The sequence below is a fragment of the Vicugna pacos genome, chromosome 17 (assembly GCF_048564905.1).
Source record: "Vicugna pacos chromosome 17, VicPac4, whole genome shotgun sequence".
Taxonomy (NCBI): Eukaryota; Metazoa; Chordata; class Mammalia; order Artiodactyla; family Camelidae; genus Vicugna; species Vicugna pacos.
Window position 1 is genome coordinate 30,037,007 of NC_133003.1, and position 27,301 is coordinate 30,064,307.

Sequence of the window (27,301 nt, forward strand, 5' to 3'; positions counted from 1 at the left end):
CATGCTGGATAAAGCTCCCAAGTCCTCAATAACTTTTGACAATGCCTCAGATCACCCACAAAATACAAGATAAATAGCTTTGTGTATATAATTCTATACTATGTACACACAGTATAAATCTATACTACAGGGCACAGTAAACAAAAAGCAGCCCATGAAAAAGCTTATAGTATTTAATTATTGCTACAAATTAGAGCTAAAGATGCAGAAGACTAAAAGAAAAAGACAGCAAGTCTGGACAGTCATATGCATGATTATATATAACATATAACTTGGTTAACCTAATGGCACATGGAGTACAATTTCTGTGAGCTAAATATTCATATAATATGATTTTACAGTATTACTCTAAGAAGTCAACCTTGCATTTCTTCAGTGCCCTTGGGAACCTGTCATAAGTTGGGAAAATCCTTCCACACATGAAACAGAAATAACTAACCAACCCTCTAGTGCTAACTCTGAGAGGTATACACACATTAAGTCAATGATACGTTCCATATAGAACACAAGCGTGGAGCAAGTAACGGCTGGAAGCACAGAGTGAGTGTGTAGCAAAGCCAAGACTTTAAGTCCAGGCAGCGTGGCTCCAGATACCATGTTCGCTGGTCTCTTCTGCCTCCAGAAGATTCCCACCTTCCATACCTTCTTCTTGCTCCTCTACCTTCCTATCATTTGATTATCACCAAATAGCCATGATCTGAACCCAAGGATCTACAACCGTCAATGCGTGAGCTGTCTGTGGGTGAGGAACCACTTTTCTGCCAGTACATTTGAGAGATTCAAGGACGTAGAATCCACCATGAAACAATTCAATAGTAGTGACTATTGAAGGGCAACCTCACCTGACAGTGCCTATAAAAGTATCCATGGTTAGTAGACCATTCCCGGGTTCCCCTTCCTGTACTCTTTTTTGTTTTAATAGAAACCGCTGACTACACTGCCAGCTCTCGCGTACACCCAGAGGACAAGGTCATGTACGTTTTAGTAAAAGTCGCAATCTTTCTTCAGGCTGGCGTGACCTCACACTCCACGTCTGGCCTCATCTCCCAGTAATGTCTTCTGTTCTACATGCTGCTACACTCACAATGCACGTAGCTGAAAACCACCCACCAAAAATTCAGTCCTCTACCTGCAGAAGAATAGTACCCAATAAACCATCCAGCCCATTACCTCATTAATGAAGGGCCAACTCATTTCCCAGGCAATCAATGGCCCATGCTGAGTGCTTTACATGCATCAACAGCCCATTAAAGCAGAACCAAAGCAAAAGTCAAGCAACATGTCCAGGACCTCGTGGCTTGTTATCACTGAAGGCAGGATTCTAACCAGGATTCTGTTCTAGAAAGTCCATACTTGGTAATATTGTTCCTTTCCCTCCTTTTCCTAAGGATATCTTACCCTTCAATTTCTCTTACTTGTCTGCATTCTCCTTGTGGGCAGACACTATGCTTTGTTCACCTCTGCTTCTATTATACTCCCTAAGAAACATGCTCAGAACTTACTAAATTAATCAAAATATGAGCAGACAGCACCTCACACCCAGTAAGCACCTAAGTGGTTATGGTATAAATGGTTGCACACAGATTAGGATTAACAGAATTCTTAGAAAGACTGAGTTTCTTACATCAAAACTTACATCAAGAGCATTGTTATACAGCAATAGCCCTGAATTCCCAGTTCTCTCACCTACCTGTCTCTGCCCTCTCTCTTCTCCACCTCTATTTCTTGACCCCTGTTTCTTTCCCCTCTCCATTTCTGCCTCCATCCACCTCTCACACAGCATCACTGTTGCCACCAGTGCTGACTACAGCATTCACTGACACACCATGCACCTGTAACAACCTCAGGTGAAATATTCCTCACCACATTTGCGATGAACCCCTAAATAAGCACAGTAAATGGTATTGATAGGACAAAGAACTCACCTTAATTGTACCTCAGGTAGCTTTATGCACAAGGCAAGTCTCCAAGGCTAAGTAGCCCCAAACCTGACACCTGGATCTGAGAGGACAAGCAATGCCTTTCTATCTCTCCTGTGTATACTGCTATCATCTGAAGGTGTTTCCCTGTCCCCAAATTCACACGTGGGGCTCTGCACAATCATTATGATGTTAGAAAATGGAGCCTTTGAGAGGTGATCGTGTTATGACTATGAAAGGGATTAGTACCCTTATAAAGGGGATTCCACGGAGCTCCTGAGACCCTTCTACCTTGTGAGGACACAGTGAGAAGTTTGTGACCACTACGAGGGCCCTCCCCCAACCATGCTGCCATCTTGATCTCAGACTTCAAGGCTCCTGAGCTGTGAGATATAAATCTCTCTTGCTTATAATTTACCTAGTCTGATACCTTGTAACAGCAGCCTGAAGAGACTAAGACATACACGCATTCATACGTAATTACTTTTCTTTGGCACACTATGACATCTTCATGTGTTGCTACAGTTCTCACCACAGGCCTGCTTTTGGGCTAAAACTTTTTCCTGCCTCCTCTCATGGAATTCCCCCTCCCCACTCAAATTTCATGTTATAGGGACTACTGTCATCTGCATTTAACAGGTGAGGAGGCACAGGGGGCTCAGTAACTCGCCTACAGTCACAAAGCTAGGAAGTAGAAGATATTCCTTCCAAGAACCCACACTCTCTGAACACAAAACCCACCTTTCCCCCAGCATCACTCTAGCTGCTTTCAGTCAGCCTGCTGTTCTTCGTGTGGCAGGAAGTTCCTAACTGAGAATCACCTTAATTTCCATTGCCCTGGAATGGCAGCATCCTTGTATTGAGGTGGGAAGCCCCATGAAAAAGACGGCAGGGTCCCCAGGCAGCGCCACTGCTCTCCTGCCAGCGCCGTTTGGTTTCCTGGCCTGGCAGCATTATCTCGCTTTTTAACTCTGAAGTGACTTGCTTCTGGGAGGGCGGAACTTGCCCCTAGGATTCTGTTGGTTCCCTAAGCTGACTCCTGATTGGTCCATTTGTAGTGCCTCATTTGCATGGAGCTCACTCCTGATTGGTCCATTTCTCACTTCTGATTGGCTCATTTCTACAAAGCTCATTTCTAATTAGTCACCTTTGTTACACCTTATTTGCATATGATGTTGCAAAGTATAGCCTGCCACCTGTGTAAACCTACAGACAGGGTCCAGAGCTTGGAGTGTTAACTCCTCTGGGCCTGCTGGCGTAATAAACCTGAGTTCTCCAACTGTCCGAGTGCTACTTGGTCTCTCGCCTGGATCCAGGTTGCTGTCACAACTGAGCTGTAACACACTTTGCTGCAACAGTATAGGGGCTAGATTTAGTAATTCATTTGCATTCACTAACTTGGGTTTCTCTGTAAGTGGTTGACAAAGTGTGGTCCCTAGACCAGAAGTATCAGTGTCACTTGGGAGCATGTTACAAATGCACATCCTCAGGCCCTATCGAGACCTAATGCATCACAAACTCTGGGGCTAGGGCCCAACTGCCTGGGACTTTATAAGCCTTCCAGGTAATTCTGACCCATGTTACAGTTTTAGACTTGACACTCAAATATTTACAGCAAGTTTTGGACAATGGTCCCTTTGGAGACTCACTATCAAAATGGAGACAGAAAATACATGGTGAGGCATCTTGCTTCAGTAACACCTGAGGGGACATTCTGTCTACAATTTCTCATACTGTCATCTGTTCTCATACACAGGCTTTCTGCTCATAATTTCCAAATTACGACTACCTAACAGCTTCTAAAACGAGTGTCTGGCTTGGCAAATTTTAAAAGGCTATGAGAGAAAGATTTCCTTCTGGATCCAACCTGTCCAATGCAAACAAGAGAGGCATGGCCACAGGCGACCCATCCCTCCACCTGTGAGAGCAAATTCATTAGCCCTCAATGTAAGTATCACATTTATGTGCCAAGTACAGTCTATAAGGTCTTTATCAAGCAACCATATTTTAAGCAATTGTCCACTTAAGTAAACACATTTTAAGTACTGTCATTTCTTTCATTATTTATTCCCTAGCCTGTAATACACCGGTCAGAAGAAACCCTGCTTGTTTGACTGATTGCCACCTTCCATTTTCTTAGGGTCCTATGTATACCCCCACCAGCATCATCTCTGTATTTTTTGTAAGTCAAGCACCACACAAGTTCTTGGGGCCTCAGGGGCAAGTGGGATGGCCGACCATCCCTCAGGGTTGGCAGAGCTTTTCATCTGCTCCACCGAGAACACTTCTCACATGTCCTCATCGTTTATCTGTCTGCTGCAATTAGTGCTGCAAAGCTGTTGTTGATAAAGTGACATTTGCTCTAAGCATTGTCACTTTGAAGAACACACAAGAAGGAAAATGAAAATCAATGTAATTACAAGTTATCAGCTTCTAATTTGATTCACTTACTTGCTTCAAAACTGCCAAATGAAAATAATTTCAGTTTACCTGAGCAACAATATATGGATATTCAAATTTTTTTAGAAAAGCTTAATTTCGAACCTCAATTTCTAGTATTAAAAACAAGAAAAGCACTCAGCCCAATTTTCTCCAGCTAGAGAACTTTCACTCTTCACAAAATACTTGCAGTTGAAAGGCTGCCTGATAATTCACTATAATAAGTTCTGAAATAAGTGTGTTTTAAGCCAAATGCTTATTAAACTCGTTGCTGCCGCCTTTACTGAATGACTGTTTTTTAAAAAAATTCTAATCACTGTTTGGGACAGAAGGTGGCACCCAAACAAGGTACCATTTATCATTAATTTCTTACAGTGACTATTTTGATTACTTGGTATTTACTATGATTCTACTATGCCCATATTTTCTGCACTAATTGTTATTGGGGGAAAAAAGACAGTTTTACAAAAGGACCGAGCATCAGCTTCTTCCACAACTTTGGAAACTCTGATCAGGTAGGTAATTCCTTCTAGCAGACAGTAGAAGCAAATTCCAATTGATGAATATGGACAGCATACTCCTTAACAGAAGTCAAAACCCAATGGCTGCCCCACACAAATTCTGTTTCCCTCCATATAATTTTTTTAATTTAAATTAACTATCAACTTAAAAATTCAGGAGACTGCACTTAAATATCCAAATTTTCATCACCTCTTGAAAAACCAGACCTTCTGGCAACAGTGGGCTCTTAACCCCACATGGCAACCACTGGCCAGCTTCACTCCATGCTTCTTGCCTGGCTCCTGAGGGCCTCCAAGACAGCCACCCCTGTTTTGTGTTCTGTGGTGAGTGGAGGAAAGTTCTCTCATTACCAGCTTGAAGTCGTCTGAGAAGATATCAAAAGGGGGTGGGACTGAGGGTTGACTTTGGAGAAGGCATAGGGAAGAAAATGAGGAGGGGGAAAGGGTCTCTTAGGACACAGTCATGGTGTAAGCAAAGCTTCAGGAGGGAAGGTGTGGGAGGGATGTGTACAGTCAGGTGAAACAGGGAATGGACTGGTCAGACAGGGTGAGGTGTAGAAATGGCAACACTGGGAGAAGGGCTGGAGGACACTAACAAGAGAGTGTCTGGAGACAGCTCTGAATGCCAACTCAAGGAGCTTTGGAGACATTATCCAAGTTACAGCTCTTAGCTTCCTTTTAAGAAATAAATCAACTCAGTCTGCATGCAATTTCAGCGTATTTATAGGCCCACTTAAGTGTGGATAACATTTCCTACCTCCCAACACCCAATCCTTTCAGTCAAGGAGTAACACCTATGAATACCATAGTCATCTGGCAGCAGGGGTGGCCAAACTCAAGAGGGCTGGGAGTGCAAGCGGGGAGAGCATTGAGACAATGAAGGAGTAAGGCTCAGGCAGCAGTGGACAACCACGAAGCACAGAGGTGTCCGAGTCACACTGGATGGGTTCAAATCCTTACGCTACAAACTGTAAGTACCTTAGCCTGCCACGGGTCATTTAATATCTCTGAGCCTCTGTTTTTTCATCTCCAGCGGAGGAAATAGTGCCCCTGTCAGGGGGCTGTTGTGACGATTAGGTGAGATGATACATGTCGTGTATGCTTAGAGTTCCTGGCACAAAGAGCTCAATAAACTTTAGCTGTGCAGCTTCTATCAACATCACGGCCACTGCCACCGCTGACACCACTTAAAAAACTGTACTGTGTCCTGAAGGGTGGTGTCTGGGGTTTGGTCTGTGACTGTGGACATAGAAATGGAAGTAAACAGAAGACAAAGGGGTTGTAAGGTAAGAATGTATAAGACTTGGTTATTTTAGAAATGGGGGGCAGTGGAGAGGCATTCAGAAATATTCAAAGATCACTGCATGAACCTAAAGTTGGGTGATACAAAAAGACAACAGAGATGGAGAAGGTCAAAAAAGAATCTGATGTTGGGAGAAGTCACATTTCAGGTCACAGGAGAACAATGGCGTGGAACTATTCAGAGAGCAGTTGAAAAGGCAGAAGTAGACTCCAGTAGAAAGGTCTGAGCCAAGAGGATGATCTGACAGTAAGTATTGTCTTGTGAGATTAATTTCTACAAGGTAAAAGAAACTAGGAGCCACATCATCATGATTATTATTCTTAGACAATAATTACCATAAATGGGGAACCGTCCTAAGTGTTTCACATGGTTTATCTCAGTAAGTCCTCAGCATAACTGCTTCCCCATTTTACAGATGAAAACACTGAGGCTGTCAGAGGTTAGGACCCAGCTTTTACACAGCGTGGATTAAAAGTAGAATCCAGAGCCGTCACTTTTAACCATTTGCTACGTTTCCTCCCATAAAAAGGAAGAGAAATCTATATGCTTTTGTAATCAAAGAGAAAGATACAAGATGTCAAGAGGCAAAAGTAAATGAGTGATGCCTCGGAGGAAGAGGAAGGTAATGCATATATGAGCAGGCAGAGAGCCATCACAAGACTCATCTGTGCTCTGAATACAGAGAAAAGCATTCAAACAAAGAAGAAGAGGGAACTGGGGGCTAAATGGCAAACAGGTACATTTGTTAAGTTGAATAGTAGTTAAAAAGCAATTCACCCCAAGATCAAGTGCCAGTTTCAGTTAGAATGTAGATCAAGTAGCTTCATTTGCTTAGTTTCACCAAAAAAATAAATAAATAAAAGGTATCAAAATTGTGAATTCACATTTATTTATAGTAGAATTTTGGAATCATCTGTGGTCCTTTTCTCCAGGTTGGGCAGTTAGTATACTTTGCTCAGAAGGTTGTCAATGTTTAGAATTTATCCTATCCTTAAAAAGACATTGACCTCAGAGATGTGCATCCTACGGTAGTAAATAACTCAGCTCCACAACAGCTGATACACAACCACCACACAGGACATCACACCATATCCACACACCACGCTGTAACAGGGAACGACCAATCTGACTCTATACGAGATGTGTTCCTTTGGCTCTCACCCTGTGCTCTGTTTCCCGTGCTCAGTCATGCTGGTTCTGCGCCGTTTGTAAAAGAATATTGCCGATAACCTGAAACATACAGGAGAGCCCATTCTCAAGGCTCTGACCTTTAGGGGTATATCACTTTTCCATTCATATAGAGATAAAAAGTTGCTGAACAGAGAATAACATCTGCCTTGTTGAAGGTTTACTGGAACATCATGACCTGACCTATGAGGACAGCTGCAAAAACGTAAGTTCCAATACCAAGGACTTTGCAACAATCAGCCACACCCTGCCTCCCCTTTTTAGTATAAAAGGAGCCTAAAGTCTGACTTGGGTGAGACAGTTCTCTAGGACATGAGCCCCCCATCTTCTTTGTCTGCTGGTTTTTCAAATAAAGTTATTATTCCTTGCCTCAACACCTCGTCTCCCCTGTTGTAGGGTGAGCAGAATGCATTTGGACTTGGTACAACACAACCACAAACCAGACCACACTGCAATCATACAACATACCACAACCGCACCCCACATCACACAGCACACCATACCACAACCCCATAATACTATACCACACTACACTTACCCCATACCACAACCACAAACCATACCACACCACATCACACCCACACCAACAGGTAACATACAGAGCAGCTAACAGAGCTTACTACTCATCAGGTATCACACTAATTGGGGCCAATACCCCATTTCATTTTTTCACAACTACCCCCAAGTGATCAGTCCCACCATTAGCCACATTTACAGATAATGACCTAAGGTGTAGTACCCAACTACATGCTCAGTAAGTGGCCAAGCCAAGTCAGTCTTTAAAACCAGTCCAGTCTACCTCTGCTATTCGTAGTGTGACCTTCTTTTTGATATCTGGGTAAGTCCCTTGGAACTTGAAATATCTGTTTATTCCATCAGAAAATTAACAATTTATGGGTTCTGACAGCCACTACAGATTATATAAAGTTCCTGGTCACCACGTACGCTCTCTGTCACTCTGATACAGGGATCTAGAGAAAGCAGCTATGTGATGTGGGCAAAGAGCCTTGCTCTCTGGCAAAGCGTTTGTAAGGAAGTGACAATAGGAAAAAAAAATACAATGAAGATTCTTCTAATGCTTTGAAAGAAGATGGTGATGGGAAAAAAAATCACTCTTGTGCAGGGTGAAGTGATCATTATAGCCAAGGACATTTTTGATTAGGAAATAAACACAATATTAAATTATAGGTACTAAGTGACAGAAGACAGACATGATTCCATTTATATGAAATATCCAGAATAGATGAACTCAGAGACAGAGCAGAGTAGTGGTTACCAAGGACAAGGGGAAGGAAGAAGGGGGAACTACTTGATGGGTAAGGGGTTTTACTTTGGAATGATGGAAATAAGTTGGCACAACACCGTGAATGCACTAAACACAAGTGAATTGTTCATTTCAAAATGATAAATTTTATATGAACTTCACCTCAATATATTTTTTACACGAGAAAAAAGATTAAATTCTAGGATGTAGACTAATAAAGAGAACTTCCACTTTTTCTCCAGAACATTTAAAACATCACTATGAAAAATGAAAACATTCTCTCATGCTTGGGTTTAATTTGGGGAGAAGGCAGAAAGTATTGTTTCTCTCTCTTTCTCTCTCTTTCTCCCTTCATTCTCCCGTAGAATCATATAAAAATGTACCAGGGCAGCAATGAAACAACTTCTCTATGGGTTATGGCCACCACTACAATGTAAGGACATAGAAAATGAATCACATGGATAAACAAATTATTTACCGTGAAGATAGTACCCTGTCCACTCAAAATGTCCAAAGAGTAACTTCAACTGCAGAAAAGAAATGAACCTTTAATGTTAGTTTAGTGGCAGAGCTTAGTTTGCTATTTGGGTTCGTTCAGGTTCTCTACCCAGCAGACACTGACATGCAAGAGATGTACTGGGGGGCAGAGGGAAGGAAGAGGAGCCGGCAGGGAGAGCTGGCTTCCAGAACACAAAGCAGGTCTGAGTCCTTTGAAGAAGGGGCAGAAGGTAGGAGATGTGGGTAGGAAGACTCCTGGGCTCCAAGGTAACTCCAAGAAACGCTTGGGGGGCCCAGAAGACGCCCCTGAGCCACCTTCCAATAAAGGAACATCGCTTACCACAGGTGTGGGTCTGTACCACTAGCTCACCTGCGTTCGTCTGTTGGCTACAGAAGTGTGGCCTCAGTTTGATGCAATGATGGATCCAAAACAGCAGCTGGGCTCTTCAATTATGCTCCTGCGACAAAATCTCCAAGTGGCACATTTTCATAGAACTACACGTACAGACTTTCGAAGTCCTCACTATATAGAATTGACAGTCAGTGAGCGCTCTACCTCTTCCAGCAGTGAGGGACAGGAATATGTGACTGGTTGAAAAGTGAAACTGATACCCAATTTTCTTTTGAGTAAAAGCTTCTACAGCCGCTCACTTCTGAATCTGTGAGGTTATTACTAAGGGAAGGAATGGAAAGGAAAACACAAAGCAATGAAACTGCAAGTGTCTACATTCTAAGCAAAATTCCAGGCAGCAAAGAAACTAACCAAATGAGCAAGTGAAAACCAAGGGTGTAATCCACGAATGGCAAGTCAGCTCCTGCACATCAAGTGTGACAGTTAATTAACGTTAATTGGAAGTTTTACAAAGAAATGCAGATTTTCGTCCATTTAACCATATGGGGAACAGGGTCACTCACTTAACTGCTAGCACTCCCCCACCCCAAATGAGAAATAAACCTGTTCTTTTAGAGCAATCTGAGCATTTTATAACATACAAGTTTTGTATTTGTAATTTTTGTCTGAAATCTAGAGAGATGTTTAGTAAATTACACAGCTGACACGTTAGAAAACATGAAGGTTACTTATCAATCAATAACTCAAGTTACATGGGAGGAGTAAGGTACCTGGAATTCAACTATTTTATTTAACGGGGCCAAATAAAAACATTATTTGCATACCACACAGGTGGAAACAAAATCTATGTTTTGAGGGAAAAAACAATAAAATCTAGATGTGTGACAAGAAAAGGCTTGTCATTATTTGTAAAAATACAAATAATAAAAGCATTTGTCTATGTATGTACACACATAATTTTTAAAATACGATGGATTAGAATAGGGAAAGGCTATTTCATAAGAACAAAATTTTGTCATATTCTGAAAAGTAAATACTATGCTTAACTGTGTATTTTGAAAGCTAATGCTAACGTATCTTTTTGAGTTCAGACAGGCAGTCCCTTTTAAAATACAATGCACTTTCCTGTCAGCTTTCTAATCCTTGCAGGAACTATTTGCTAACTAGGAACTAAATAAACCACCTAAAAGTTAAAGTATATCTTAAAGCATTTTAATTACATCTTAAGAAATATTTGATCTTGTTATAGTATCTAGTTTATTAACTTTAAGGGTTTTTGAGGAAAGATCTGTTTTTTTCCCTAGTGTAAAGTGAATATGCGATTTTCTCTCATTCTTAACTAAGCCTCAGGATGGAAGAAGTGGTATCTTCCCAGTATTTTGTAAAGACAGAGTAGTGCCCACAAAGTTAAGTTCAAAGAGATAAGACACACTGAGAGTATTAACTTCCTGTGACGTTCAGCATCTCCCACAGTGACCACCATCAGAAGGCCAGGATGCAAACCGCAATCTGATCACACATCTTCTGCCTCACCCCCCCACTCTGGAAGGGTTTCACCTGGGATCTGGGGAGAAGAAACACCTACTTCGTGGTCAGTAGGCAGTCTAACAGTCACACGCACAATGGAGCAATCAAAAAGGTGAGCGGTTTGAACACTGCCTTTCAGAGGAGAAATTACCTTTTCTTGGAAAATGATTATTGGCTGACAATGAGGTGGTAATTTACTTCCCTCTAGCCTGTAATAAACAAAAAAACACAAAGTAGGACACCATTTACAACAGCTGTGTGGGTGATGTGGGCGATGCTAACCACCTTTTAGCCTTGAAACCAGTCCCTGTCTCATCAGGTACTTTTTTTTTTTTTTTTTGATTTCTGTGGCTTGTAAAAGAAAAGCTTGTGTATCCCTATCTCATCAGTCATGATACATAAATATTTTTCTTTTTTTAGATTTCCCATGCCTTCTACTAAAGAAAAATCTTTGTGTATCAGCTTGGCAAGCTGCCCCTGCTGCTCCCTATTACCAAACTTTACAGAGTTTGACATTTCTTTGGAAGTAAACCCTGTTTCTAAATTCAGAATACTCTCCTGCTTCCTGCATTCAGGAAGGAACTAAAGCGGTTAGGTTACCAGAAGAGGAAGAAAAAGGTGCACTTTTTTTTTTTTTTTGCACTATGTTAAGTCAACAGACTCAGCTAGTTGCCCTAGGAGGGTGGCAGCATTCAGGGTGAAAAATAAATGTTCTGTTCAGTTGGATTGCTTGTTTCAGTGGGTCTTCTGGTTATCTAAGTGCTTAGCCTTCAAGTAGGAAACACTGCAACAAAAAGTCTGTGACAGCAGTTCAAATAGACAGCAAAGGAATCTGGGGGTTGTCTCAAGGCCTGTAATACAGTTGGGGATGGGAGGGGACAGGACACCTTAGGGACCTGGAGAAGAGAGGAGCTGGAAGAGGCACTGGAATAGGAAGCAGAGTCTGGAGGACTCTGACCGTGGCCTGAGCCCTGGGAAGGAAGGAAAGAGCTTGAGGGAAGCTCCAGGGAAGAGAGTGGCCAAGTCTGTGGCATCAGACTTGGCACTAGAAGTACAGTCCTGCTTTGTCAGGGAATGACCCTCTGTTACAGCCATACCTCCAGAAAAAGTCTGTTAGAAACAATCACCTTGCGTGGGTAGCCCTCAGGATTGGAGGAAGAGGTAAAGAGATCTGCCTGTCAGCAAAGGCAAGAAGAGGCTGGGAGGCGGGGGTGTGAGGGGAGCAGTATGCACACCGAGGCAGGAATCCAGAGCAAGAGACGCTGCAAGAGCACAGCAGGACCCCACACATGTTTGGTGCACCAGGGGCAGGGGATCTTCCCACATGAAGTAATTTTTTTTTTTTTTAAAGACAAATGTGTTTAATGGTAAAGCTTAGCACACTCCAGGGCTGAGCATGGCCTGGAGTCGAAGCAGCAGGGATGGGTAGGTGACCTCCATGGAGCCTCACATGGCGAAGAGGATGAGGAAGGTAACCATCAAACAGAACAGCCCCATGGCCTCAGACAGGGCCAAGCCCAAAATGGCACAGAAGAAGAGCTGCTGTTTCAGAGACGGCTTCCTGCCATAACCAACGACCAAGCTGCCAAACACTATTCCAACGCTGGCCCCTGAACCAGCCATCCCAACTGTGGCAGCCCCAGCATCAGTAAACTTGGTTACTGTGTTAATGTCCTGGGAGACAGCACTGGCCTGGAACTCCCTTCTGGCCACCTGGAGTAGGAAGCTGCTGTGTAGGAAGGTTATTTGGATGGAATCTTGGGCCTACACAGGAAGGAAGCAGACACAGGCCTGACTAGACCCTGGTACAGGAGTGGATCAGAGCAGGAGGAACGAGGAGCGCCCCAGTACTCTGTATTTGCTCAGTCTGCACTCCCACCGCCCTGTTGCCACTGCTCGGACCACAGCACATCCCCGGCTCAAGGTGACTGGCTCACCTCCCAGCTTTGGTCTCCGGCCACTGCCTTTGGAACAGGAGAAAGGGGAGTTCAAAAGACCAAAGAACTTAGGGGCCATCAGGACCCAATGAGAGGAGTTTGTTAGCCTAAGCTTGAGGTCTGTAAAAACACAAAATTGAATTAGCTGCCCACATTTAAAAATGAGACGCTTAAAGAAAAATTCAGGTACACTGTTCCTTTAGTTAAAAAGAAAATGAGAATTCAAATGTCAGGGTTCAATTACAAGGTGCTGTGCAGTGACAGCTGTCTTTAGAGACAGCAATGGCTCAGGGTTCATAACAGACCCAGCACTCACTGTCACCTCGCACCTGGCCCAGCTCGCTCATTCCTGTGGTCCATCTGCCCCTGGAGGCACCAGGTCCACAAGCGCTGATGGGCCAGGATTTGAAGGATTCATCTACGAGGGAAGACATCTGCTGTACAATGACAATGGTTGTTTTCTCCTTGCCTGCAGTGCATCTGTAGTGAACTCCTTGGTTCTATACTTGCAGATGAAATGCAAGTTACCTGCTGATATACATGCGATCTCCATATTGGTTTTATATCAACGAAAGCAGTTGTGCTGCTATTTGCCTCCCAGATCCATTCTCTGCTCTTCCCAATCTGAGTCCCAGAGCGTTATTTTCCAGTTATCTACCAGGCTCGTGTATCCCTTGATTTCTGCTTCAGTGTAGCAAATGAGAAGCATCAGCGATCTCGTTGGCCAAGGAGGGAGAGAACATGGGGTAATTACTCGCTTCCATTCTTGCCATGCTTCAATAACCTGTTTGCCCCCTTGGAGAGGGTCAGCTCTTGGATGCCTCTGGCAACACACTTGTCCCTCCAAGGTTAGGGAAGGGACCAGTTTCTTGCCAGTGCCCATTCCTGGTGCTTCCCCATTCCTCGAAGTGCCCTTAGGCTTGCCCATACCTCAGAAAATAGGCCCTTTACTAAAATCCCTCCCATTCAGTCCTCTGACTGTGCCGTCTGTTTTCCACTGTGACTTGTTAGTTCAGACATGAACATTCCAAACTCGGGTACAAAAGTAGTTGGACAGAAAAAAAAGTGACAAAAGCTTGAGAAGAAGAGTTGATTCTGAATGAGTTTTGAAAAAAAAAAATGTGGACAAGCGCAATCTTGCAGTTTGCTTTTTACAAGGCTTCCTCGCCTCAATCAGATACTTAAACGGTTGAGTGTTCTGGGTCATTTCTTCTCTGAAGCCTTTCATTCCGCGTGCAATTAGAAACACGCCAATCTGCACTGATGGCAGCCTTCAGAATGGTCAGTCTGTCACTTTCACAACCCTAACGCAAGACACAAATGCCTGCCTGATTACTAAGAGTCTTATTAAGGGGCTATTGTTTCCCCCTCCCTGCCATCTCCGATCTTTATCATCTTGCATTCTACTTAAAGAAGGGTTTAAAAAGAAGAAAGAAAATCCCACAGACACCCGATCAGACTGTATTCATAACCGAGGTAAAGTGCATCTGGCCTTGTCACTCACCGTTTTTGTTTTCCTGTCTAAATCTAAGAATAACCTGCAGTCACTTGCAAAACAGGGAGGAAGTTTTCCAAGGAGCGTGTGGGTGGCAGAAGTCAACTGTGATGGAAATTCCAAAGTCAAGAGTCTGGTGGGTTGGACTCCACCGTGGCTGCCACTCAACTCTCTCACTTTCTGGGGTGGTGATAGCTAGTGTCATAAACTTTAGGGTTAGCTACTATCTTCTGCAAAACTAATGAGATCTGGCAGGTAGTGTCCCTCAAAGAGGACACATTCTCAGAACTGCTTGGTTTCTCTCTGGGCTGAGGTAGAGGAAAATAAGCTTTATTTTCTACAAGTGATTTATTCTACTCACTTTTTGAAAACCTAGGACTGCAACCATATGCACTAGACTTCTCACAGACACGTGTTTTCAAATCGTCTAAGTTTCAGAGCAGAAAGCCTGATGCTGGTTTAGGAAATACAGTATTTTACTGGGATTAAAAGTGGTATTGCACTGAGAGCTAGAAATAGTCTCAAAATGGAACATAACAGATTTTTAGTTCCTTGAGGATGGAGAACATCAGCCACTGCATCTTCATCAATAAACACAGAGCGTGGCACATACTAGATGCTCAATCAATGTTTGTAGAATGAAAAGAATGCTGCTGTGGCCAACTGTCTCAGACTTTACCCACTCTCATACTGACACTTGGATCAAGCGTCTACTTTCAAGGACCACCTTCTAGCAGTGATACGCATATGCCCAGAATGCAATCCTTACGTGACAGAGATGCTACAGTACCACACAAAGGCTCTCACTGGTTCTCTGCTGAAGCATATAAAGCGTACCTCCTAGCCTACAGAGGATAATGGGAGCCCACAGGCCCCATCTTCCTCAAGTGGTACTTACTTCCTCTGAAAAGAAAAGCCCAGGTAGACAAAGACAGAACAAGAAGTACTGAAATGACTCGTGTGAAAAAGCAGGCTTGTAGTGGAAGAGTGAGACAAAGGAACAAGTGATTAGAAGGTTTGTCTTCGTGCAGCTCCAAGAGTGCTGGTTGTTAAAATTATCTCAGGAGTTTGTGGCACTTGGATTTCCCTTCAACAGATCTTGTATTATACAGCGTTTGTTTAGCTCCTTTCCTGAGAACCATCCAGTGCCATTCACTGGAAGGAAAACACACATCTTTGCATAGGCCACTGTGGTCAGGCATTCCCAAGCTTTCCTTACTAGCAAAACAAATGCAGGGCTGAAAAGAGGAGCAAGGAGGCACGTTTGTAACATAAAACTCTCAGGTAATGAGGACCAAGGGTTATGCCCATAGATCTATTTGGTGGTGTTGAATCCTTTAAGATTAGAGTTATACCTGAAAATGTGTGTGGAGCAGCCCTGCCACACAAGAAGAATATACATACCATCAATTGTCATGAATTAAAATTATCTTCCAATAGCCTAATGCACCAATTAAAAAGTAATGGGCCAGGAACGGACTCACAGACATAGAAAACAAACTTATGGATACCGGAGGGGAAAGGGGAGGGAAGGGATAAATTGGGAGTTCGAGATTTGCAGATACTAATATATATAAAATAGATAAACAGTAAGTTCATACCATACAGCAGAGAGAACTATATTCAATATCTTAAGCAATCTATAATGAAAAACATATGAAAGTGGGGCTATGTGTATGTTCATGTATGACTGAAGCATTGTGCTGTGCACAAGACACTGGCACAACACTGTAAACTGACTGTACTTCAATAAAAATATATATAAACAAGAAAAATAAGGTGCCCTCCAATAAAGATTTGTTCTGATTATATCAAAGAGAGAGAGGCTCACCTAGGTGCTAAGTTTTCTTCAACACCTACATGTCTCTAATCTAAGTTGTTAACCCTCCCTTTGAAAAAGGGAGCCTTATATAACTTAGCACTCCCTTGGCAGCACCAAAAACCCTGTGGCAATGAAATAAGACAGCCCAGGGAACAAAAAGACTGTCAACACATGGTAAGCCATCAGAACTGTGAAAAGAATTCAAAATCTCAGATGTAAGACTGAAGAGGCTATTCAAAACCTAACAACTAGAAGACATTTGAAAACTGTACCCCATAAAAATGAGAATCTATCATTTCAGGCCACCAACTATATGTTTTGGCAGGCGCTGAGACCCTCTCCCTTCCTGACTTGGGGGGAAAAATCCTTCATTCTTTAGGACAAGGTTTAAAGTCATGTCCTGTGGTCACATTCCCTGAGCCCCGGCTGATACTCCTTCCACTCGATTTACACAGAGAGCTCTTGGTTGCTCTGTCATTGCACTTACATCACATTGTTATTTTGTCTCTAAGGAGATGGTAGGCTCCACAAGAGCTAGGACCATGTCTGTCTTCTGAATTCTTAGTAGTTGCCACCGTGCTTGGCTTACAGGAACACTTAGGGAACAAAAGGCTTTGGATCTGTTGAATGCAAGTTAAGTCCCGAAACCAGACTGTACATAGCTCAAACAAAAGCCTAAATATCTGAGGAGTTGCCAATATTATGGGTCCCAACTCCCCAGCCAGTTGCCAATATTATGGGTCTCAACTCACCAAGCCAGAGAAATGAACTCACTTTCCCAGGCTCCCATTTGGGAGGGCACAGTTACATGACACAGGTCTTCTTGGTATCTGACTCAGAAAGCAACAGAAGGCAGCAGGAGCCACCATGAAACCCGATTTCTGAGTGAGCGTGACAAAAGGACATCCAGGCTTCAGGGGGTGGCAGTCACAGAGATCTTGCAGTGTATTTCTTTTTTCCCATCAAGTGAGCTTGACCAGTGGTTTCCATCTGGGTTCAATTTTGTGCTTTTGTTTCCCCTATCCTCCTGCTGCCTGGGGACACCAAGCAATTTTTAAAGATATTTTTGGCTGTCACAATTGAAAGGGTGCTACTGGTACTCAGTAAATAAAGGCCAAGGATGGTGCAAAACGTCCCACAGTGCAGAGAACGGTCCCCCAACCCTCACCCACCCCAGAAAATACCGACAGGGTAGAGAAACCCTGGGCAAGACTGAGTTTTTCTGTCTACAAGTAGAGATAACCATCTTGAGGGTGGGGGATAGAGCTCAGTGGTAGAGCACGTGCTTAGAACGCACGAGGTCCTGGGTTCAATCCCCAGTATCTCCATTTAAAAAAAAAAAAGTTATAAAAAAATAAAGATGGCCATCTCTGCCTTCCTAAGCCTCAATTTCCTCACTGGTAACAAAGCAATAACCATCAACTTCCTAAGTGTTAAGCGGTAGAGCCTGTCACATAGTAAGTGCTTATTATTATCAGATACTTGTAGTAACTATTACCATAACAAAAGCCAACATTTATTCTGCACTTACTATGAATTTTAGGTACCCTATTGACTATCTGAAAAATTGGTATTGTAATTTCATATCCCCTAGTGCTCAAAACACATTCAGTCAATTGATAAATGTTGATGAATGACTGTCTATTAAATGGTCACATACACAGGAACACACATAAGACAAAAAAGTTTATAGGGACACGATGCGCAAAACAGTAAATTAAATTCCTCTAATTCCATTAAGAATGCTTTCCTCTGAAAAGTTCCTGATCTTCAGAACAAAGCAATCTTACACGCAAACTCAAAGCTGTTTTGTCCTTTGATTCAGACAAAATACAATCAAACGAGGCATGGTTGAAACCTATTACTGCTGGCCCGGCAGACCGCTGGAGCCAAGGCTGCCACTAATTCTGTCCTGCTATATGCAGGAAAGCGAAAGAGACACACGGCACTTCAAATAAATCAATTTCCTTTATTAGCTTCCTTTCTTTATCGTTTGCTTTTACTGTAGGTTTTGTGGATCAAGTTAATCATTTTCATGTAAAGATCAATCTCAATATGGGCTTTCACTGGAAAGTCGTTGGCAGATTTCGTGAGGAAGCCAAATTCTAAAGAAGGATGGGATATTTACACTAGATTTTTGTTATTTCCAGCAGCTCAACTATTCCCTGGCTTTTTGATAACTGTACTCCAAAATCATCATCTCCACCGTTGCCCACTATTGGAGAAGATGTGCCCTTGCCAAGATTGGGCCCATGTCCTAATTGATGCCAATTGGATACTCTCACCTTGAAATCTGCACCTTGATGATAGTAACCAAGAGTCTCAAAAGAACTAGAAATATCTGCTTCCAATTGTGATAACCTCATAAAACTGTTAAGCAGCACTTGCTGTCTGTAACTAAGTTCTACCGCATCCTGCCCATTCCCACGTTTCGTTCTCCAATCACCAACTAAATGTACAGTGAACTACCCAAGAGACTTTCAATAAATTCATTTTTTTCTTAATCTTAGTATCTACTTCTTTTTGCTTAAAACCAAGGCAATACCGTTACTGGTAAAAACACTGGATTGATCAGGACATTACAAAACTCTCCTGATGTGCACAGATGTGGAGTCAGGGTATGATACTTCTGCTTCTCCTTCATTTAACCTGCTAGCCACCTTGTGCCTCAGTTGGTAAGTCTGTGAAACAGGAAACACTGAGGAAGCCTAACAATAAGAGATGCTGAGTAAGCCAAGAAGGGTGTTACTACAAAGTTTCCTATAGATCAGGCAACCTGAAAATGTAAGGAAGTGATTAGATCTTCTTGAGTATCTCAAAATTTATCTAGATCAGACACCTATTATGAAGGACTCATGCAACTTCTGAATCAGGAAAAATATCCAAGTTTAGACAATATTCAAAGGTAAGATGCATATTTAAATATTTGTAAATATGCATAAAGACACACAGACATATATTTAACAATACTTCTACATTTCTTTTCTCTTTGATGAACTGTAGATCCATAAAGAAGAGTTTCATACAACTATTCCCAGGACTCGTTGACACTACTAACAGTGAAAGCCATATTCCGATTTTCAAGCATCAGTTACATACTAAACAAGGACTCTACTCTGTACATACAGTACATGCCTCATTTTGAAGGTATCTTAGGAGAACTTTCTTCAAGTTTCTTCGATCAGTACCTATCAAGTACCTTTCTGAAAACATGGGCAAGTTTATATATAACATACATGGACATACACAGACACATCTACTCTGTAAAAACTCATTTCAAGTAAGCTGCTTTTGCAACATCACAGCCCGTATAAGTCAAGCTCACTAAACACACTGGACATGATTCATGTATCAGCATACTTCCTCAATTGAGGCTTGAGCTAAAGATTGGGGTTAAACTGGGCTTCCAGACTTAGATCTGAATATTTAATTCTAAAACAAATCCCATCCTAGGACCCCGCACCCAACTCTCAATCCATATTTGCCTACTAGGTACCTCCTAGAACAACTACCTACATCCATAACGTTTAAGGACTCAGATACCCAAGAAGTTCACTCCATGTGAAATCCAATGAGGCTGGAAATCACAGTCAAAGAAATGAACAAAAAGAAAAAGATCTGAGGATCTTCGAAGACAGATGACAAAAAATGAAGAAAACAAGGAAAGCAAAAAGGTCACAGCAAAGTCATGGGAAGACTGAAATGAGGGAGATGAAGAGAAACAAGTCAGGGAGAGAAAACGGGCGCTGAGGGTTGTGACTAGGAATAACTGACAATAGAAAATGAAGGTCAGGAACTTGGGCCGTGTGTGTCATCTACTTACCAATTTGGTATTTCCTTAGAGCTATTGGTAGAGTAGATAATACAGAAGTTGGAAAAAATAGTATTTTTTTAAATATTAGTATTAGTATCAAAACTTTGGTATTGATGCACTTCTATCTTGGCACCTGTCCTCAAGGAAAGACCAATCCCCATTCTTGAGGCTAGACTTTCTTTTTATGATCCTAAATGGCTTTCCTTAGAGTATTTGAAGAGTTACTTGCGTATTCTTTAGTGGATGCTAACAAGATGCTATATAGCACAGAGATTAAGAGCACGGGTCTAAAATCTGGAGTAATACTCTCTGGGCTCAAACCTCTCAGCACTGTAGCTTAAGAGTTGGGTGGCTTCTGCCAATTCCTTAGTGTGTCCCTGAGCCTTCATTTCCTCCTTTGCAAAACAGAAGAATACCCACTTCACTGGGTTCCTGTAAAGATGGAATATCATAGTGGATATTGGAAAATTAAATCATAAGCTCCAAGTTCTTTTAGTCTGCCTTGGTTACAATTATAATTAAAGTCAATGACCATTAATTTCAGAACCATTAGTGAAAAACTAGGTAAAGAAATGATTGACCCAAGGGCTACTGCAAATTTAATTCCCAGATTAATCATAATCCTTCATTTAGAGAAAGTGGTCTAAAGCGAGTCAAATTTAAGACAAATCTGTACTTTTCAAGTTCTTGTAAAGTTGAGTATTTGCATAATTCAGTTTACTGAAGGTGGCAATGATCTATGTACGAATTTAAAGATTGGCCTTAACAAATAACAGTCAATCTGTAACTTCGGACTCTGGATGCTTATAATGAGAAACTCCATTTGTTGGGATGTCTGTATTATTTCTTTTTCCAGAGGAAGTTAGTTTTACTACCTAATCCTCTAAGAACCACTGACTAAGACCTCAGTGATCTAGTTATAACTTACTCAAGCTGTGAAGAAAAGCAGAACATTTTCTTGCTTTCAGTAATATACTTAAAGTCATCCTTCCTTGGGAGCAAGTTATTTTCCAATTAAAATAAACAAGAAAGAAACAGATTATCATCACAACAATGCAAAACCTTCATTTTTCACAATAATGCAAATTCATTTAGCAAGCCCAAGTATTCGTATGCAACACAGACTACTTAGGTTTTCTTGTGGATGTAACTTTAATTGTGAGGAATATTTACTATGTTTTAAAAAGCAAAGAAGCAGGCATCTCATCTGTTTAAAATCTTACAGGGTGATACACACAAAGCAGGCTGAAGAAGCTTTCAACGTTAATAATAGAAAACATTCAACTTTAAATAGTGAGAAAATTGAGCAAAAACAACCTTAACAACAAAAGTGCCATTTTAATGCTTAATAATTCTAACAAGAAATACAAATTTAAGGGAATAAAGGCAAAGCAGAGGATAATTCAGAATACTAAAAATCTGTCATTGTTTAGCTCAATGCACAGGCAAAATTAAATAGAAAAAGTGATGTCAAGTTGTGATGCAGCTGTTCGTTTTCGTCCAGATAGAGAGGCAAATAGATCTTAAGCACTTCAGCCCAATCTAGGCGAGACCGTTCACCACTGAGAAGCAAACAAGAATAAATGAGTCTTTACCCAGATGATACAATGTGACAGGTAATTCTGAAGATTTGTAAGCCTCTCTGGAAGTCAGAGTACTGAGGAAGAGGAAGTCAACGTCGAAAAGAGGACAAAGGGAGAAAAATCAGCAGGTTATAGGGGGCATTTTAGTTACAAGACTGATGCACATTATTTTTTTTTTAACCAAACAAGTATCAAACGATTCTCACAAGGTCTGACTGTGGCCAACAATACTGAAAGAAATGATTTAAAATATTTTCATTGGCAAAAGGTAAATTTATTAATTTTGAAAATAATGGACAGAAGCAGGTAACACCTTATGGATAAGTATTTAAGATATACACATGTCACTTTTTATAACACTGTATTAAAAATCAGAATTGAATTTCCATATGTAAGATGAACAGTATCTCCTTCATTTTATTTTATAAACACAAGAGTTAGTGAGTGAAGTAATTTTCCTGGAAAACTACTGAGTAGGACAGAAGATTCACGACCCTAAAATTCATTTTTTCAAATGTTATTTAAGAGGTTTATATATATACAGGCTTGTTTCTCTCCTCGTAAGCCTTCTGCTTATTTGGTGACTCCCTGCAAACACACATCACAGTCCAAGATCTTCTCTCTTCTTACATGCAGTAGAAAGACAAAAAACATCAAGTTTTCATCTTTGCCACATACATCTACCTTCCTGTTAACCAAAGGTTCTAGGATCCTGAAGTAGACAGGAAAACTTAAATAGTCAAGGAGAATGGCTGGGGGAAAGCATTAACTCCCCATACATATATCCAAGACTTCAAGTCACATATGTTACATACACATAGAGCACTTCTATCTGCACAGGTGGACAAGGATCTAAGTTCCCAAGTAAGCCTGGATTACAAGAGACTGATGTCAACATTTTTTTTTTTTTACCAATCAGATCATTTTCAAATTAGTTCTTAAATCTGATGAATTGGTTTTCTCCAGTCTATTTAGTAAGACATTTTGCCTCCCGTTAAGAAATAAGGTAAGAGGGAAAGCTTATTTCAAAATGGAAATGATCCAAGAGCCCAGCGCCTACTGCAGGGGGAGCAACGGCACATCATTTTCCATAACGTCCTCTCCTCTAAGAAAGTAATCCACTTAATGTGTCCAGGACAGTAATCCTACCACTATACTTGGGAGTACAGACTCCCAAGGAACCGAGCCGTTTACAAAAACACTGAGGAACTGCCAAGCACTGAAGGGTTCAGACAGTCACTGCTAAATACCATGTATTTTGTAATTCTGGACCTACTGGCGGTGTATTGGCTGATCTTTCTGGCTTGAGTCTTTCCAGCTGAAGGTTGTTTATTTCCCACATAATGCAAACGACAGGGAAGATGCTGGTTTATTTTGGGACTGGCAAGGTAAAAACTTAAAAATCATGTTTTAGATTAGCTCACACAAAAAGTGTCAGATGGTCATTATGAAAGAGAAAATGCTTTCAACAGACCTCACACATTGTATAATTTGGGGTAAAATATAAAAAATTTAAATGTCCCACCCTTAACATAAAAACAGGATTTTTACAAAGGTAACTTTATTATTTTGAATGAAAACCTTTTCGCCTGTGTTATCATCACTTTCAGGATTTTAGCCCTGGAATGTTTATCAAAATAAAATGGGGGCCAGTTTACTGTTATTTATTTATTTAAGAAGAGGAAGGGAGAAAGGAGCCTGTATTAGCTTGCATTCCTCATAATCCATTAGCAGGTCCTTTCTCAATTGTGTAGGAGGACAGAAAGGTGAGACTACTTTCATATTTAGGTCCTTAAGAGATTCAGTCTCCATCTCCCATCCGTCTGCCATGATTTAAATTTTGCTTTAATGTAGCCTGTTAAAATCTCCTCCCCTCTGCAGCTTTCTTAGTCTCTCTGAAGATCATGGGAACTGTACCCAGTATATTTTAATTGTAAGGATCATACAGTGAGCACCAATGATGAGCTGGGTGATCTGCAGATCTCACACTGTTCTCACAGCCATGCCAGGAGGTAATTGTTCTTTTTGTCCATTTTACCGGTGGCAAACTCTGGTTCATGGAAGCCAAGAACCTAACTCAAGCTTTCTCACCCAAGAAGGGGCTGGGCTGAGATTCAAATCCACACCCACCGCTTAAACCTGTGCTGCTGCTGCTGATGCTAATAGGAAAAAAGAGAGTCCACTTCTAGGAGACTGGAAATTCTTCTACCTACAGGCAGCACTTGATTTTCACCAGCCCTTTAGAGAAGATCTGAAGGACTAATCAGAGGAGAAATCTATTAAATAGAAGGGAAAGCCACCAAGAAGTAAATAAATTCAAGGACAGTTGGAGCGAGTATGAAGTTTTACAGGGAGGACCAGAGAAAGGGTTGGGGGATGGGTAAAGGGGGAGAGGGAGAGAATTACTGAGGAAAAGAAAGGCAGAGGTATGGAGGAGCTTTCCTGATATGAAGCATCACAATCAGTGTGGCTCAAAACACTGGAGCTGCTAGGCGAGCAGAGTTCAAGACCTTAGTCAAGTACCACCATGCAAACTCCAATGCTGGTTGCCCGACCCTGATGTGCTACATGTTAGTTCTTCAGTAAGTGCATGTTAAGTGAACTGAACACTTGTCTCTCCCCTGAAATGAAAACATCTATAATGGTAAAGACGTTGCCACTGGATTTGAAAGCTGCAGAGCAAGTTGACTGCAGGATGCAGTCTGAGAGTGTGTGTATGTGTGTGTGTGCGTGTGCATGCATGCAGCCTGTAAATCATCCATGTAAACTGCTTACAGATTAGTTATGAAACTGGTATTGTGTGGTTGTCTACTCAATAACCAAAAAGCAAACAAGCAAAAAAAAAAATGCAGAGAAGAAATGTAATCTGAGTCACTTCATATTAATAGATCACTCAACCATTTGCTTAAATATTTATTTAATACCCACCACATGTTAGGCACTGTGCTACAGGCTAGGGGATATACTGGTGAATAAAACAAGTATAGTTTTCCTAATCACAAAGTTTACAATCTAGTTCAGAAAACAGACGGTATTCAAGTAAAACAAATAAATACAGAACTACAAATCATGAGGGTAGAAAGGGTGCAATGATCAAGACTCACAAGACGGGTGGGTGAGCCACGGAAAGATTTAGATCAGGTGCTCAGGAAAGACCTAAATCTAAACTCTAAAACCTAGCTGGTTCTCAAACTTGAGCATGCATCAGAATCACCCAGAAGGCTTGTTACCAGACTGCTAAGCCCCACCCCCTCCACATTTCTAATTCAGGAGCTCTGGAGTTGTACAGTTTGCATTTCTAGTAAGTCCCCAGGTAATCCTGACACTGATGCCACTGCACTGGGAAACATACTTTGAGAACTGGTCTACAGCATGGTGCGTGAACAAAGGCTGGGAGATTAGGCAAGAAATCTGTAGACATCCTTACAGATGACTGATGACAGTATCAGTGCCAAGTTCAAAACCTGTCTAGGACTTAGAGTCAGTCTAATAATGAAGACAATAAAGACCATTTTCCTTCCCAAAAGGAAGGACTCTATTACCATCCTCTAAGGTAAGAACCTGTAAGAAATTCAATCAAGGAATACAAAGAACCAACTCCACAATCAAACAAAATATTTTACACAGCATTTCTAAATTAGTACATCATCTATCATCCAAAGAACTTGACCTTATCAGAGCATATTTAGCAAAGAAAACAAGAGTTCAGAGGGCCACACTGTAAGGATTATGGCAAAGAAGGCATTTCTGCTAATAGAAGAGAATATGATCTTACAAGTATTGTCAAGCGACTCTAACTTACATGTAAAGACGATACCCTTGACCTCAAATGGTTTAAAATACTTAACTGGCTTCCAAAGAAGGACAGTTTTTAATTAGCATTTTTTTAAAAAAAAGATAGCAAGCCATTAGAATTTTGATGGTTTGGTGGTTCTCAAACTTTTGCTTGACCCCAAATCATCTGAGAACTTATGTAAAGTGCAGATTTCCAAGGGCATCCCCAGAGTTTGATGATTAAATCAGATGACACGAAGCCTAGGAATCTGAATTTTAATAGCCCTCCCCAGACATTCTGGCATTGGTAAACTAGGGACTACAGTTTGTGAGAAATGCCTAGTTCAAGCCAGGTTCCCCATAAAAGGCAAAACCCAGATGAATGATCTCTTACGCATCTGCCAGAGATGCAAGTCTTACTGAAGGATTATTATGTGCCAGGTACGGCACTGGGAACTTCTTTAAAATATCTCCTTTAATCTTGAGCAATATTATTATTCATAGTTAAATGAGCAATGAGGAAAACAGGACCTAGCAAGGCAGAATAACTGTCCAAGGTTATGGAGCAAATATCTTAGGGAGTCAAGATGTAAATGGAAGGTTTTGGCTCCAATAAAAGATCAATGTTGTCTACACTGAACTCGTGACTACAAACCTCTGTGAAACTACAGTAATCATTACGTGATTTTCTGGCAACCACAGGTTCTCCTAAAGTAGTATGTGATACAGATTTATAAATCAAAGAGAACCAAGGTCCAACTCTGTCTTGAGACTCTGGAGTATCCTTGGATACCTGACAATATTCAAAGGTGCTGGACAGCCAAGAGCATGAATCAAGAACAGTGCCCCTAGCTTGAAGTTTTTCCCCACTAATATTTCACTTGATGTATTTATCCTGCACTGGACTCAGAGACAGAGTGTTTACCAGGGAAGGGCAGGGACTAGAGACAAAGGCCTGCGAAAAAAAAAAAATCTGTCTTTATCATGGTTCAGCTGTGTGAGTGAGTGATTTAACCTCTCTGAGCCACTTTCCTCACCAATGAGGTCATAATAACCTTTAGTGCAGGGATTGATGGGGCACTTATATAAGGAAACATTTGTGAAACACTTAGCATAGTACCTTGCACACAGGAGATGTTCAGTAAATGTTATTCTTACTTCTTGTTTATTAACATATTATCTCTAAGAGGCATGTGATGCGGTTATAAAAACAGAGAAAAAGAAACACAAAGAGCCAAGAAACATAAGAAAATCTTACTGGAATTAGAAAAAGGTAAAAAGAAATTACAACAGCAAAATACCATCGTACCTCATAAGATCAGAAAAAAGTCAGCATTGATAATATAAAAAAATTGGGGTAAATATAGAGAAATACTCTCTCCTATACACTGCAAATTCATACAGTCATTTAAACGGGGGCATTTGGCAGTTTGTTCATTATTTTTAATAGTGTCATACAGAAATTCTATTTCTCCTTACTGGCCTCAGAACAGATGTCGGTAAATTCTTTCTGTAAAGGGACAAACAGTGAATATTTTAGACTTTGCGAGCTGTACAGTGTCCCTGGAAACAACTCAAGTCAGCCGCTGCAGCTCAAAAGCAGCCACAGATAATAAATAAATGAATGGATATGGTTGTCTTGTAACAAAATTTTATTTGTAGACACTGATACTTGAATTTCACATAATTTTCTCACATCAAGAAATATTATTTATCTTTTGGTTCTTTCAACTATTTTAAAATGTTCAAACAATTCGTAACTGGTGGGCCACACAAAAATGGCAGTGGGCTGGATTTGGCTGAGTGGCCCCTCACTGTTTGCCAGCTTACAGTGGCATGCATGAAGATATTTATTAAAGCTATGA

At 41.2% G+C, this 27,301-nt stretch overlaps 1 protein-coding gene, 1 non-coding gene and 1 pseudogene across 9 annotated transcripts in view; 1 reads left to right on the top strand and 2 right to left on the bottom strand.

Moving 5' to 3' along the window:
• FHIT (fragile histidine triad diadenosine triphosphatase) overlaps nucleotides 1–27,301 on the bottom strand; it is a 1,244,593-nt gene that overhangs the window by 550,116 nt on the left and 667,176 nt on the right. The window lies entirely within an intron of this gene.
• LOC140686635 (ATP synthase F(0) complex subunit C1, mitochondrial pseudogene) lies at nucleotides 12,458–12,923 on the bottom strand (annotated as a pseudogene).
• TRNAS-AGA (transfer RNA serine (anticodon AGA)) lies at nucleotides 17,522–17,593 on the top strand. The gene has a single exon. It is a non-coding gene; the product is annotated as a tRNA-Ser (tRNA).